Source organism: Pseudorca crassidens, chromosome 2, assembly GCF_039906515.1.
Source record: "Pseudorca crassidens isolate mPseCra1 chromosome 2, mPseCra1.hap1, whole genome shotgun sequence".
NCBI lineage: Eukaryota > Metazoa > Chordata > Mammalia > Artiodactyla > Delphinidae > Pseudorca > Pseudorca crassidens.
This window is the reverse complement of record NC_090297.1, coordinates 172,891,821-172,908,529: the sequence shown is the minus strand read 5'-3', so window position 1 is coordinate 172,908,529 and position 16,709 is coordinate 172,891,821.

Genomic DNA, 16,709 nt, shown 5'->3' with positions numbered 1-16,709 from the left:
ATTCTCATATCAGACAAAATAGACTTTAAAATAAAGACTATTACGAGAGACAAAGAAGGACACTACCTAATGATCAAGGGATAAGAAGATATGACAATTGTAAATATATATGCACCCAACATAGGAGCACCTCAATACCTAAGGCAAATGCTAACAGCCATAGAAAGGGAAATTGACACAAACACAATAATAATAGGGGACTCTAACACCCCACTTTCACCAATGTACAGATCATTCAAAATGAGAATAAATAAGGAAACATAAGCTTTTAAATGACACATTAAACAAGATGGACTTAATTGATATTTATAGGACATTCCATCCAAAAACAGAATACACTTTCTTTTCAAGTGCTCATGAAACATTCCCCAGAATACACCATATCCTGGGTCACAAATCAAGCCTTGGTAAATTTAAGAAAATTGAAATTGTATCACGTATCTTTTCCGACCACAAAGCTATGAGACTAGATATAAATTAAAGGAAAAAAACTGTAAAAAATACAAACACGTGGAGGCTAAACAATACACTACTAAATAACCAAGAGATCACTGAAGAATCAAAGAGGAAATCGAAAAATACCTGGAGACAAATAAGAAAGAAAACACAATGATCCCAAACCTATGGAATGCAGCAAAAGCAGTTCTAAGACGGAAGTTTATAGCAATACCATCCTACCTCAAGAAACAAGAAACATTTCAAATAAACAACGTAACCTTACACCTAAAGCAATTACAGGAAGAAGAACAAAAACTTTGGAGAACAGTATGGAGGTTTCTTAAAAAACTAAAAATAGAACTACCATACGACCCAGCAATCCCACTACTGAGCATATACCCTGAGAAAACCATAATTCAAAAAGAGTCATGCACCAAAATGTTCATTGCAGCTCTATTTACAATAGCCAGGACATGGAAGCAACCTAAGTGTCCATCAACAGATGAATGGTTAAAGAAGACGTGGCACATATATACAATGGAGTATTACTCAGCTGTAAAAAGAAACGAAATTGAGTTATTTGTAGTGAAGTGGCTGGACCTAGAGTCTGTCATACAGAGTGAAGTAAATCAGAAGGAGAAAAACAAACACTGTATGCTAACACATATATATGGAATCTAAACCAAAAAACCCCAAATATGGTTCTGATGAACCAGGGGCAGGACAAGAATAAAGGCACTGACGTAGAAAATGGACTTGAGGACCGGGGAGGGGGAAGGGTAAGCTGAGCCAAAGTGAGAGGGTAGCATGACATGTATACACTACCAAGTGTGGTTTGGATAGCTAGTGGGAAGCAGCCGCATAGCACAGGGAGATCAGATCAGTGCTTTGTGACCCCCTAGAGGGGTGGGGTAGGGAGGGTGGGAGCGAGACACATGAGGGAGGGGATATGGGGATATATGTATACATAAAGCTGATTCACTTTGTTGTACAGCAGAAACTAACACAACACTGTAAAGCAATTATACTCCAATAAAGATGTGGAAAAAAAAAAAGTCCAATGCCAGAAAGCCTGTTTTAGGCAATTTGTGAAACCATCCCATAAACATAAGCACAACTAGAACAAGCATGCCTGGAGCTTCCATAGAAAATGCTCCTGCTGAGAATAAGGACAAAGGAAAAATGTGCACAGTGTATGGAGAATTTGATCACAGTTAAAGACTATGAGAAAAGGCACAAATTGGGAGAATCTATATAGAAAAACTGTATATTAGAACAATATAGAATAATACTAGAACAAGAAAAAGAGGTATTTAAAAAGTATGTTTACATTTTTTTTAAATGATATATTTAAGAGTACAATTCGGGCTTCCCTGGTGGCGCAGTGGTTGAGGTCGCCTGCTGATGCAGGGGACACGGGTTCGTGCCTCGGTTCCGGAGGATCCCACGTGCTGTGGAGCGGCTGGGCCCGTGAGCCACGGCCACTGGGCCTGCGTATCCGGAGCCTGTGCTCCGCAATGGGAGAGGCCACAACAGTGAGAGGCCCGCATACCGCAAAAAAAAAAAAAAGTACAATTCATCAAGCAAGAATGGAACTTTTTAAAACAATGTTTTATTTTTTGTAAAACATTCAAATTTCAGGGAAGAAAAACTATAGTTTTTATAATACCATTTTAGTCATATTAAAGAACAGTCTATATGTGGCTGAGATAAATTAGTGAATTTCAAGAGAGATCTAGGAAGACTAACCAGAATGTACTACAGAGAGATAAATAGATGGAAATTATAAAATAAAACGTAGCTATATATAGAGATAAATGATCTCTTCACGGGGCTTCCCTGCCGGCACAGTGGTTAAGAATCCTCTTGATAATGCAGGTGACACGGGTTCAAGCCCTGGTCTGAGAAGATCCCACGTGCCGCAGAGCAGCTAAGCCTGTTTGCCACAACTACTGAGCATGCACTCTAGAGCCCATAAGCCACAAGTACTGAGCTCGTGTGCCACAACTACTGAAGCCCATGCACCTAGAGCCTGTGCTCTGCAACAAGAGAAGCAACGGCAATGAGAAGCCTGCGCGTCGCAACGAAGAGTAGCCCCTGCTCACTGCAACTAGAGAAAGCCCACGCGCAGCAACGAAGACCCAGTGCAGCCATAAATAAATAAATAAATAGATAAGTAAAAAGATCTCTTCACATATGTAAAATATATATATGTTATATAATTATATATTATATTCCCAATATTCCTTTAAATATAATTATACTGTTCCTAATATGTATTATATATATTATAGGAATTCAAGAATGAATAATGAAAAAGAGGCACTACTCAAAGTGAAAATGGCTGAGAATTCCATATAAATGACTGAATAAAGGCTCAAATTCTTAGGTTGAAAAATAGGTGAGATGTGAAGGGAAGAAACAGACTTTTTAAAAGAAAGATTCTGAAAGAAAATGTCCTCTGCGAACTGCCAAAAATTATTTCAGAAAAATAAGTTGCAAAACAAACCTAAAAGGGTCTAAGAATTCCGGGATCATAAATTTAGGATTTAAAGGGTCAAAAGGGATGACTCTGGGAGGTGAGAGGTAGTGGAATATTTGGTCTTACTAGAAAATATGCAGAATGGCATTCTACTGAGAATCCAAGAGAAGAACGTTGACCTGATAGACCTGGGCTTTTGGAAGAAGCTGAGGTACCCAGTGGATATGAGGCATGGTAATTTTATAAAATTCTTTCAAAGAAAACTGAGTAATTATTAAAACTTATGTCCTTAGTATTAACTTGATGAAGTAAGGCTTCTTTACAACTTCTCTTCTTAGCTTGCAATGTGGAGGCATTTAGGGCTGAGGTGTCAGGATTATCCTTGCAGTTGCCCAAGGTGGGTGGCAGCCCTTGGAGAATTCTCTTTGATACAGATCTTGATGAGATGGAGATGAGGAGCATGAAAGGCCACAAAGCAGTGGCTCTCCTGTAACTCTTTGTGAGATGGTTTCCGGGGGTAAGGCAATAAGGCTGTGTCATATTGAAGTTGATTGGTTCATTATAACACACTAGTTTGAGCAGAAAAATTCTCATTCGCTTCAATGAGATTATATAACAAGAATAAGGTAGTAGATGGTCACATAGAGCTAATTATGTATTTTTAAATCTCTAGGCTATCATTATTGACCGTACAAACGTAGCTCTTTCTCCCTTTTTGCCTTTTTGTTAGCTAGCAACTTATTTGAATATTGTCCCACAGTAATTCCTTTTCAGACATCGAGTATCATGGATATCAGACCTTCGTTCATGTGTTGTCTGACTCTGATGGTGGAAAGTCACTATATTTCTGCCAGGTTTTTATTATTTATGATACTAAACAAAATAATTACCTTAATAAGACTTATTTGGTTCATTTTAAAGATCAATACTGTATGCTGATAAGACAATTGCAATTAAGAAAAATCTGGGTATCTTCCAACATAATTGAAATGAAGTCAACAATTTCACAATATTAAAATAATGTTTTCATCAAATGGTGATTTTTTTTTTTTTTTGGCTGTGTTGGGTCATCATTTCTGTGTGAGAGCTTTCTCTAGTTGTGAGTGGGGCCCACTCTTCCTCGCGGTGCGTGGGCCTCTCACTGTTACAGCCTCTCTTGTTGCAGAGCACAAGCTCCAGGCGTGCAGGCTCAGTAGTTGTGGCTCACGGGCCTAGTTGCTCCGTGGCATGTGGGATCTTCCCAGACCAGGGCTCGAACCCGTGTCCCCTGCATTGGCAGGCAGATTCTCAAACACTGCGCCACCAGGGAAGCCCCAGTGATCTATTTTAATTCTATTTTCCTATTCAAAAATGCTTAAATGCTAATTTTCTAAAGTTCCGATATATATATATATGTTTGAAAAATCAATTGTAACATTGATTTTCAAGTTGTGAATGAAAAATCATTTTATCTGTTTAAACTCTCCTCCTTCTTTAGACATTAATGTCTGGCATTACACAATGTTTTTCTTTCATTTTGCTTTTATGTTTAAACTTCACGTTTTTATGTCAAGACACAATATCATTCATTATATTCAATGAATGGTATTTAAAATGGAGTATACATTCTCACTAGATTACTTATGACTATCTTCATCATACATACATCAATAAGCTCCTGATTTGTATACTTGTTAACTATTTCTCTCTACCATCAACATTATTCTGGCCTCTTTTACATCTGAGATGATTGATAATTATGACACTCAGTGATAATTTTTTTTTCTTTTCCCTTTTGTGACATTAAGAGTTGGGTTATCTCTCTTCCCAGACAAAAATATTGTACTATATCATGCATGCAATGTTATCTTGATAGAGAAATATACAGATATCTCTTCAGATATTTTTCTTCTCCTTCTGAACTTGTATTTCACATTATTCTTCCTTTATGTCACCTTTCACTCTCTCTAGATCCTAAGGATTATTTGTGAATATCTTATTACTGTTCGTTGAAACATTCCAAAGAGTTGTTCTACTGATTTACTTGTGTTAGTATCACATTAAACACCAGGTCATAAGTAAAATATATATATTCTGGGAACTCATTTCTAAGGATATTTAAGAAAGCACAAAGCTTTCTTGTTATATATGATTACATTATCTACCTATTCAACCTTATTATAAGTCCCCAGTTAGCCCTGTGTCTTCCTGTTTATTTGTCTGTACATCAGGTCAGTTTTGTAATCATGTATGTCTTACTTATGACATCTCCCCTAAGTCTGTTTCTCTTCTTTCTTCCCATTGTCACTAAGCAATGTCAAATCCTAATCATCAATTTTTCAGGACCGTAAAATTACCTTACAGGTAGTATTCCTGCATTTTCCCCCAAGTCATCTTTTTTGTTGTTTTTCCAGAAATAAACTGTTAAAATAATGATTCTATCATTGATTACACTGCTAAACAAAAAATCATTAGAATAGCACAAACTGTCCTCCACTTCAACACCTCCTAACTGCGCCTCTCAAAATTCCACATACTCTTTCTAGACACACCAAATGGTAAGCAAATACATAATCTAATAAATAATTTTCATACTGTAACGGCTGCATTTGAAATTCTCATTTCTTTTAATGTCCTTTCCTGAACTTCTGTCCTAGGTGTATGTACTTCATTCTTGAAAACCCTCATCACTATCTGCCTTTTCAAAGGATTTGTCACTTCCCCCATCTTGATAGTACACATGATGACATCATTGCTCAAATTTAACCTCCTCAAAAAAGCCTTTAGGAAATCACCTATGATCATATTTCTATTTTCTCTTCTCTTACCCTGCTTTATTTGTTTTTATAGCATTGATCACTATCTCATGTTATACTTATGTTATATATTTATCTTATTTCATTTTTATTGGAGTATAGTTTATATACAATGTTGTGTTAGTTTTTGCTGTACAGAAAAGTAAATCAGTTATATATATACATATATCCACTCTTTTTTAGATTCTTTTCCCACATAGGTCATTAGAGAGTATTGAGTAGTGTTCCATGTGGTACACAGTAGGTTCTAATAAGTTATCTATTTTATATACAGTAGTGTATATATGTCGATCCCAATCTTCGAATTTATCCCTCCTCCCCCTTTTCCCCCCTGGTAACTGTAGTTTATTTTCTACATCTGTGACTCTATTTCTGTTTTGTAAATAAGTTCATTTGTATCATCTTTTTCGATTCCACATATAAGTGATATCGTATGATATTTGTCTTTCTCAGTCTAACTTCATTTAATATGATAATCTCTAGCTCCATCCATGTTGCTGCAAGTAGCATTATTTCATTCTTTTTTATGGCTGAGTAATACTCCATTGTATATATGTACCACATCTTCTTTGTCCATTCGTGCATTGATGGGCATTTAGGTGGTTCCATGACCTGGCTATTGTAAATAGTGCTGCAATGAACATTGGGTTGCTTGTGTCTTTTTGAATTATGGTTTCCTCTGGGTATATGCCCAGCAGTGAGATTGGTGGGTCATCTGGTAATTCTAGTTTTAGTTTTTTAAGAAACCTCCATACTGCTCTCCATAGTGGCTGTAGCAATTTACATTCCCACCAATAGTGCAGGAGGGTTGCCTTTTCTCCGCACCCTCTCCAGCATTTGTTGTTTGTAGATCTTTGATGGCTGTTCTGACCAGTGTGAGGTGATACCTCATTGTAGTTTTGATTTGCATTTCTCTAATAATTAGTGATGTTGAGCAACTCTTCATGGGTCTCTTGGCCATCTGTATGTCTTCTTTGGAGAAATGTCTATTTAGGTCTTCTGCCCATTTTTGGATTGGGTTGTTTGTTTTTTTAATATAGAGCTGCATGAACTGTTTATATATTTTGGAGATTAATCCTTTGTCTGTTGATTCGTTTGCAAATACTTCCTCCCATTCTGAGGGTTGTCTTTTCATCTTGTTTATAGTTTCCTTTGCTGTGCAAAAGCTTTCAAGTTTCACTAGGTCCCATTTGTTTATTTTTGTTTTTATTTTCATTACTCTAGGAGGTGGATCCAAAAAGATATTGCTACGATTTATGTCATAGAGTGTTCTGCCTATGTTTTCCTCTAAGAGTTTTATAGTATCTTTCCTTACATTTAGGTCTTTAATCCATTTTGAGTTTATTTTTGTGTATGGTGTTAGGTAGTGTTCTAATTTCATTCTTTTACATATGGTTGTCCAGTTTTCCCAGTACCACTTGTTGAACAGACTGTCTTTTCTTCATTGTATACTCTTGCCTTCTTTGCCATAGATTAGGTGACCATAGGTGCGTGGGCTTATCTCTGGGCTTTCTATCCTGTTCCATTGTTCTATATTTCTGTTTTTGTGCCAGTACTAAACTGTTTTGATGACTGTAGCTTTGTTGTATAGTCTGAAGTCAGGGAATCTGATTCCTCCAGCTCCATTTTTCTTTCTCAAGGTTGCTTTGGCTATTTTTGGTCTTTTGTATTTCCATACAAATAGTAAAATTTTTTGTTCTAATTCTGTGAAAAGTGCCATTGGTAATTTGATAGGGATTGTATTCAATCTCTAGATTGTTTTGGGTAGTACAGTCATGTTGACAATATTGATTCTTCCAATCCAAGAACATGGTGTATCTCTCCGTGTGTGTGTCATCTTTGATTTCTTTCAGCAGTAGAGTAAGTCCCCTACATATGAACGAGTTCCATTCCAAGAGTGTATTCGTAAATTCAGTTTGTTCCTAAGTATGACAAAGTTAGCCTAGGTACCCAACTATGAAATCGGCAATATAATACTGTACTGTAATAGGTTTATCATACTTTTTACACAAATAATACATAAAAAATTAACAAACACAAAACATAAAGAAAACATTTTTAATCTTACAGTACAGGACCTTGAAAAGTACAGTGGTACAGTACAACAGCTGTCATACAGGGGCTGTCATTGAGTGAACAGGCAAGAAATAAAGATGCTGTACTACTGTACTTTATACAGTACTGTAAAGTACACAAAAGCAACAAGCACTTGCAGAGGATGCACGCACATGATAATATATGCCAGACACGTGAACTAACTTAATGTAATTGGACTTGCAAATGCACGTTTGCTTCTTTGAAAGTTTGCAAGTTGAGGGTTCATATGTAGGGGACTTATTGTACCTTATTATTTTCTGAGTACAGGTCTTTTGTCTCCTTAGGTAGGTTTAATCCTAGGGTGTTTTATTCTTTTTGATGTGATGGCAAATGGGATTGTTTCCTTAATTTCACTTGCTGATCTTTTGTTGTTAGTGAATAGGAATGCAAGAGATTTCCGTGTATTAATTTTGTATCCTGCAACTTTACTAAATTCATTGATGAGCTCAAGTAGTTTTCTGGTGGCATCTTTAGGATTCTCTATGTACAGTATCATATCATCTGTGAACAGTGACAGTTTTACTTCATCTTTTCCAATTTGGATTCCTTTTATTTCTTTTTTTTTTTAATTTATTTATTTAATTTATTTATTTTTGGCTGCGTTGGGTCTTCATTGCCATGTGCGGGCTTTCTCTAGTTGCAGCGAGTGGGGTCTACTCTTCGTTGCAGTGCATGAGCTTCTCATTGCAGTGGCTTCTCTTGTTGCAGACACAGGCTCTAGGCCCATGGGCTTCAGTAGCTGTGGCATGTGGGCTCAGTAGTTGTGGCTTATGGGCTCTAGAGCGCAGGCTCAGTAGTTGTGGCGCACGGGCTTAGTTGCTCTGCAACATGTGGGATCTTCCTGGACCAGGGATCAAACCCGTGCCCCCTGCATTGGCAGGTGGATTGTTAACCACTGCACCACTAGGGAAATACCTCTTTTATTTCATTTTCTTCTTTGATTGCCGTGGCTAGGACTTCCAAAACTATATTGAATAAAAGTGGGGAGAGTGGATATCCTTGTCTTATTCCTGATCTTAGGGGAAATGTTTTCAGTATTTCACCATTGAGAATGATGTTTGCTGTGGGTTTGTCATATATGTCCTTTATTGTGTTGAGGTTTGTTCCCTCTGTGCCCACTTTCTGGAGAGTGTTTTTGGTTTTTTTAATCATAAATGGATGTTGAATTTTGTCAAAAACTTTTTCTGCATCTATTGAGATCACCATATGGTTTTTCTTCTTCAATTTGTTAATGTGGTATAAAACATTGATTGATTTGTGTATAATGAGGAATCCCTGCATTCTAGGGATAAATCCCACTTGGTCATGGTGTATGATCCTTTTAATGTACTGTTAGATTCTGTTTGCTAGTATTTGTTGAGGATTTTTGCATCTGTATTCATCAGTGATATTGGCCTGTAATTTTCTTTTTTTGTGATATCTTTGTCTTATTTGGTATCAGGTTGATGGTGGTCTCATAGAATAAGCTTGGGAGTTTTCCTTCCTCTGCAGTTTTTTTGGAACAGTTTCAGAAAGGTAGGTGTTAACTCTTCTCTAAATGTTTGATAGAATTCACCTGTGAAGCCGTCTGGTCCTGGACTTTTGTTTGCTGGAAGTTTTTTAATCACAGTTTCAATTTTAGTACTTGTAATTGGTCTGTTCATATTTTCTACTTCTTCCTGGTTCTGTCTTAGAAGATTTTATCTTTCTAAGAATGTGTCCATTTCTCCCAGGTTGTCCATTTTATTGGCATAGAATTGCTTGTAGTACTCTCTTATGATGCTTCATTTTTCTGTGGTGTCAATTGTAACTTCTCCTTTTTCATTTCTAATTTTCTTGAAGAGTATGGCTAAAGGTTTATCAATTTTGTTTACCTTCTCAAAGAACCAGCTTTTAGTTTCATTGATCTCTGCTATTATTTTCTTCATCTCTACTTCATTTATTTCAGCTCTGATCTTTATGATTTCTTTCCTTCCACTAACCTTGGGTTTTGCTTGTTCTTCTTTCTCTAGTTGCTTTACATGTAAGGTTAGGTTGTTTGTTTTAGATTTTTCTTGTTTCCTGAGGTAAGATTGTATTGCTATAAACTTCCCACTTAGAAAAGCTTTTGCTGTGTCCCATAGGTTTTGGAATGTCATTTTCATTTGTCTCTAGATATTTTTTGATTGCCTCTTTGATTTCTTCAGTGATACATTGGTTATTAAATAGCATATTGTTTAGTCTCTATGTGTTCGTGTGTTTTACAGTTTTTTTTTTTTTTTTCCTGTAGTTCATTTCTAATCTCATAGCCTTGTGGTCCAAAAAGATGCTTGATATGATTTCAGTTTTCTTAAATTTACCGAGGCTTGATTCGTGGCCCAAGATGTGATCTATCCTGAAGAATGTTCCGTGTGCACTTGACAAGAAAGTGTATTAGGCTGCTTTTAGGTAGAATGTCCTAAAAATATCAGTTAAGTCAGTCTGGTCTAATGTATCATTTGAGTCTTGTGTTTCCTTATTAATTTTCTGTCTGCATTATCTGTCCTTTGGTGTAAGTGGGGTGTTAAAGTCCCCCACTATTATTGTGTTACTGTCGATTTCCCTTTTTATGGCTGTTAGCATTTGTCTTGTGTATTGAGGTGCTCCTATGTTGGGTGCATAAATATTTATAATTGTTATATCTTCTTATAGGGTTGATCACTTGATCATTATGTAGTGTCCTTCCTTGTCACTTGTAACAGTCTTTATTTATTTATTTATTTTGCCATACGTGGGCCTCTCACTGTTGTGGCCTCTCCCATTGCGGAGCACAGGCTCTGGACGCGCAGGCCCAGTGGCCATGGCTCACGGGCCCAGCCGCTCCGCAGCATGTGGGACCCTCCCGGACTGTGGCACGAACCCGTGTCCCCTGCATCGGCAGGCAGACTCTCAACCACTTTGCCACCAGGGAAGCCTATTTTGTCTATTTATTTTAAAGTCTATTTTGTCTGATATGACTATTCCAATGCCAGCTTTCTTTTGATTTCTGTTTGCATGGAATATCTTTTTCCTTCCCCTCACTTTCACTCTGTATGGGTCCCTAGATCTGAAGCGGGTCTCTTGTAGACAGCGTATATACAGGTCTTGTTTCTGTATCCATTCAGCCAGTCTTTGCCTTTTGGTTGGAGCATTTAATCCATTTACCTTTAAGGTAATTATTGATATGTGTGTTCCTGTTGCCATTTTTTTAATTGCTTAGGGTTTGTTTTTGTAGGTCTTTTTTCTTCCCTTCCTCTTTCGTTCTCTTCTCTTGTGGTTTGATGACCGTCTTTAGTGTTGTTTTGGGGTTACTTTTTCTTTTTTGTGTGTGTCTATTGTAGTTTCTTGGTTTGCATTTCCCATGAGGTTTTGATATAGCAATGTATCTGTATACAAGATTGTTTTAAGTTGCTGGTCTCTTAATTTTGAATACAATTCCTATTTCCAGCATTTATTCTCTCCTCTTCTCACGATTGCTGGTTTTGATATCACATTTGTGTGTGGATGTTTTCCTGCTTTTACTGTATGTTTACCTTTACCAGTGAGCTTTCCCATTTGTGATTTTCTTGTTTGTAGTTGTGGCCTCTTTTTTTTTCCCCCTTGCCTTGAGAAGTTCCTTTAGCATTTGTTTTAAAGCTGGTATGGTGGTGCTGAATTTTCTTAGCTTTTTCTTGTCTGTGAAGCAAGATTTCTCCCTTGAATATGAATGAGAGCCTTTCTGGGTAGAGTATTCTTGGTTGTAGGTTTTTCGCTTTCATCACTTGAAATATATTGTGCTACTCTCTTCTGGCCTGCAGAGATTATGCTGAAAATATCAGCTGATTACCTTATGGGGATTCCCTTATATGTTATTTATTGCTTTTCCCTTGTTGCTTTTAATATTTTTTTCTTTGTATTTAATATTTGTTAGTGATTACTGTGTGTCTCAGCATGTTCTTCTTTGGGTTTATCTTGTATGGGACTCTTTGCACCTCTTGGACTTGGGTGACTTTCCTTTCCCATGTTAGGGAAGTTTCCTACTATAATCTCTTCAAATATTTTCTCAGGCCTTTTCTCTTTCTCTTCTTCTTCCGGGCCCCCTATAATTAGAATTTTGGTGCATTTAATGTTGTCCTAGACGTCTCTGAGACTGTCCTAACTTTTTTTTCATTCTTTTCTCTTTATTCTGTTCCATGACAGTGATTTCCACCATTCTATCTTGCAGTTCAGTTAACCGTTCCTCTGCCTCAGTTATTCTGCTATTGATTCCTTCTAGTGTATTTTTCATTTCAGTTATTTTATTGTTCATCTTTGTTTGTTCTTTAGTAATTCTAGGTCTTTATTAAACATTTCTTCTATCTTCTCGATCTGAGCCTCCATTCTTTTTCTGAGATTTTGAATCGTCTTTCCTATAATTACTCTGAATTCTTTTTCGGGTAGATTGCCTATCTCCTCTTCACTTGGCTGTTCTTGTAGGTTTTTATCTTGCCTCCTTCTTGTGCAACATATTTCTCTGTCATCTCATTTTGTCTAACTTACAGTGTTTGTGGTCTCTTTTCTGCAGGCTGCAGGATCATAGTTCCTCTTGCTTCTGTTGTCTGCCCCTTGGTGGGTGAGGTTGGTTCAGTGGCTTGTGCATGCTTCCTGTTGGGAGGTACTGGTGTCTGCACTCTGGTGGGTAGAACTGGGTCTTGTCCCTCTGGTGGGCAGGAACGTGTTAAGGGGTGTGTTTTGGGGTGTCTGTGAGGTTAGTACGACTTTAGGCAGACTTTCTGCTGATGGGTGGGGCTGTGTTCCTGTTTTGCTGGTTGTTTGGCCTGAGACATTCCAGCACTGGAGCCTGCAGGCTGTTGAATGGGGCTGGGTCTTGGTGCCCAAGCGTCAACCTTCAGGAGAGCTCACACCAAGTAATATTCCCTGGGGCCTCCGCTATCCGTCCCCTCACCCCCACAGTGAGCTACAGCCAACCCCCACCTCTCCGGGAGACATTTAAAGGCCCCTAGGTAGATCTAGCCCAGGTTCCTATGGACGTACTGCTTTGTGCTGGGTCACAGTGGAGGTGAGACCTTGTGTGCGTCCTCCAAGAGTGGAGTCTCTGTTCCCCCAGCCCTGTGGAGCTCCTGCACTCAAGCCCCACTGGCTTTCAAGGCTAAATGCCCTGGAGGTTCTTCTTCCTGATGTCAGATCCTCAGACTGTCTTGGAGGGCTATTTTTATGTGGGAATGTCCCTGTGTAGGCTACGTGGGTTTATTTTTAAATTTTTATGTATTTTTTTTGGTGTGAGGGCTTTTTTTAGTATGGATGACTGCCACCTTTTTCCTCAGTGTATGTTGGCTGTTATCCCTTTGATAGGGGGTTTGACTGTTGTTTTAGTGACCAGAGCCCACCCTTGATATTGAGCAGGGCCTCCTTTTTGCTCTGTGGTTGTCACTGCCCTGTCAGGGCCAGGTCTGTTCCCCAGTTGTTGGAGTAGAAGCCCCCAGATCTGTTTGTTAGCTGTGTTTCTGATCTGCAGTGCGAAGATGGCAGGATTGGAGCATTGCCACTGGGAGGGAAGCCACTGAGCATTCCTCCTCTGGAGGTGTTCACCCATGAGTATGCTCTGTTGTGTCCCCTTTCACCAACTGTGCAGGCTCACAAAGTACCCTATTGTTGGCACCGCTCTTGGTCCCACCTTAACCGTGGATATGCAGTCAGTTGGTCCTGGTGATTCTCAGGCGTTGTTTTCACCAGGCCCCTGGCTCAGATCCACGGAGGTCAGGTCCCAGGACTGCACTAATTGTGTGCCTGGATCTCCTCTGGGAGCTGTGGAGCAGCTCAGACTCTGGCCTGGCCCAACCCCTGAGTCTACGTGCCCACAGAGCCCACAGCTTCTAAAGCCAGACCAGTCTCAGCTGCAGGAGCACTTTTGTCCATTCGGTTGTTCCACAGGCTCTGAATTTAGGAAGCCATCAGCAGAGATGTAACTCCATGGTTCGTGCAGCTGCGAGGAGAGATTTCAGTTCCTCTTCCTTAGTCACACAGCCCCTGGGGCTCAGCTGTGGTTTCAGCCCCACCTCTGCACGTGGGCCACCCAGCGGCATCTGCTCCTGAGGCTTCCGGAGCACACAAGCCTGTCAGGTGGGAGGATGGGGGTGCAGCGATCAGGGTGCATGGGCTCCCCAGGCAAGAGGGTGCCAGGTTGGCTATCAGGATATGTGAGCCCATCAGGCAGGAGGGAGGTGAGGTGGTGATCAGGGCAAGCGGACCGCCTAGGTGGGGAGGGGGCAGAGGAGGTGATGGCTAGGGGTGCTCAAGCTACTCCAGCAGGAGCCCTCCCTGATGCCTGGGGAGGCAGGGGCTGGTGAGTGAGGAGAGAGGCTGCAATGGCAGCCCTGCCCCTTGTGCATCACTAAACAATGGCGCTTTGCTTCTATGGCAGTACAGACTCTCTCCACAAGCATTCCCGGTTGCAGAACTCCTAACTCCCATCCCCTCAGGCTGTCTCCTCACAGCCAGTAGCAACCCCCTCCCCAGGTCTGCTCTTCAAACCCCACGTTCCAGCCCCCAGCCCCCAGCCCCCATGTGCACCGACAGACACTCGTCTCAGACTGGGGCACACAGGGCTATGTCACAGACCATTTGGGTAATAGGTCTCAGTCTGTCCTGCCTGCCACAGACTGATTGCTGCATTCTCCTCTGAGCCTCCAAAGCTCCCCTTCTATCCCAGCTGATCTCCCCATTGGTGAGGGGGCTTCCCCAGATTCGGGAAGCCTTCAGCTTCCCCGCAGGTGTGCAGGTTCCATCCTACTTCCTCTCCTCTTCCTTTTCACTTCCTCTTTCTTTCATCCTACCTGGTTGTGTGGGGATCTTTCTTGTCCTTTTAGGTGTCTGAGGTCCTCTGCTAGTGTTCAGCCAGTGCTGTGTGAGAACTGTTCCATTGGTAGATGTGTTCTTGACTCCTTTGTGGGGTGAGGTGAGTTCCACGTCCTCCTCCTCCTCTGCCATCTTGACCCTTTCTTCTTGTATAATTTAAATAGCCACCACTTGATTTGTTGCTAACTGGACCACAGTGTGTGTGTATGTGTGTGTACGCATATACACAACTTTAACTTTTCCACTATTGCTTATGAAAGCTAACTCTAGAGAGGGGACCAATAGAGGGGAACAACCATCTGTAACACAGGAACAATTTGAATAAATATTTATTACACGTTAATAACCTTAAGTTCAATACAGAACTTAGTATCCATCAGTTTAGCTTTTCTTTTGACATTTGAACTATCTTTTCCCTCATCTGTGAAATAGTCATAGAAATTTTCTTAAAGTTCAGGAATTTAAAATGCTCCACCATCCCAAGCATCAATTCAGCACTTCACAATGACTTATTTTGTTCCTAACATTTTACTGACCTTGAGTTTACTACTGAAGGTAAAAAGGGTAAATAAAACGTAATTGAATAACATGAATAAGGCGGAGATATGTAAATGATGAATAGCCTTTAGCCAATGAGGGAGAAAGACAGGGGAAACAACATGATGAGGGCAGCAAGCAGTTTATCCTAGAAGTGTTATGAGGTCCTAATATAGAAGGTAAGGAGGCATTAGAGATTAAGTCTGTAGAGTAAGCAGGTGGGAGAACATGGAAGGATTTTTTATGCCTTACAAAACACCTTGGACTTTCTCCTGTATGCAATACAGAGATACAGAAAAAATTAAGTGTCAAATCTATATAGACAGATTTATTTTAGTCAGATCATGCTGGCAGATTTTCCAAATTTGAAGAGTTTCAAAAAGGAAACAACAAGGACACCAGTTGTTTCCGTGAAGAGCAATAAAGTTTTGATATAGTGTTGAAAGGGGGAAGAATATAGAAAATCATTCACCAACCTGAACCCCACCTATTGGTCCAGCATGGAGATTTGTCCATCAGATATGATGAAAGTACAAGGGTGTAAGGAAACTAAGATTGTAGGTGTAGAATAGGTTTTTCTTCTTCAGGACCCCTGATCACCATATACTCTGTATATAACATCTACATGAAACTCATAATTTCCCAGGCCCACCACGGAATTTTAACTCAGAATGCTACTGCTAATGTGCCTCTTTCTGCTGAGAATACCTTCTCGCTACCACACACTTTTTAGCTACACCTTCATCCACTTGTCAAGCTTATATTCATCCTTCAATCTTACTTTGGGTCTTTAACATTTACCTCTTATGGTAGGCCTGCTTTGTCACCCCAATGTAATTAATCCATTGTCCTACAGTGATATATTAGTCTGACATTGTATACAAAGTTGAATAGGTAACCAATAAGTGTTGTTGAATTACCAACTTTCCCAATTTATATTAATTCTATATGATTGAAAGCATGAATTGAGAAGGAAACTTGGTTACACATAATTTTATTACTGTCTTAGCCTGACTGGTCTATACCTGAAAATTTATCCCCCAAAAATTTTTTTTAAAGAAAGAAGAGTTGTGTTTTTGTTTTACAAGGGGAAGAATATCTTGAGAGCCCTCATCATTTGACAAGTGATAGGTCACAAGAAAGCATTTAAGACATTTATAGAAACAGCATCTTCACCAAAATGATACTTAAAGAAACCAGTAGTACCCAAACTAGAACAACAACAGCATTTTAACTATGCTTGTTATCATTTATTCTACGTTAATAGGAAGCTAATACTATGTAAAGTATCATTATGCCTACTTTATACAAAGTAAGAGGCACAATGTGACAAAGACTTGTTCACCTACATTTCTTTTATTGCTCTTCCTTTAATATTATAACTCCTGGTTTCTAGCTGGGTACAAATCCCCATTCCCGACCCCGGTTAGGCTCTTCCCAGCCTACCTAGTTATAGTTTTGACTAAGTGATGAAATTCTGACCAACGCAATGTGAGCAGACATGAGTATTGTCCAGCCCTGCCCTTCAACTATATGCATTTTGAGTGTCT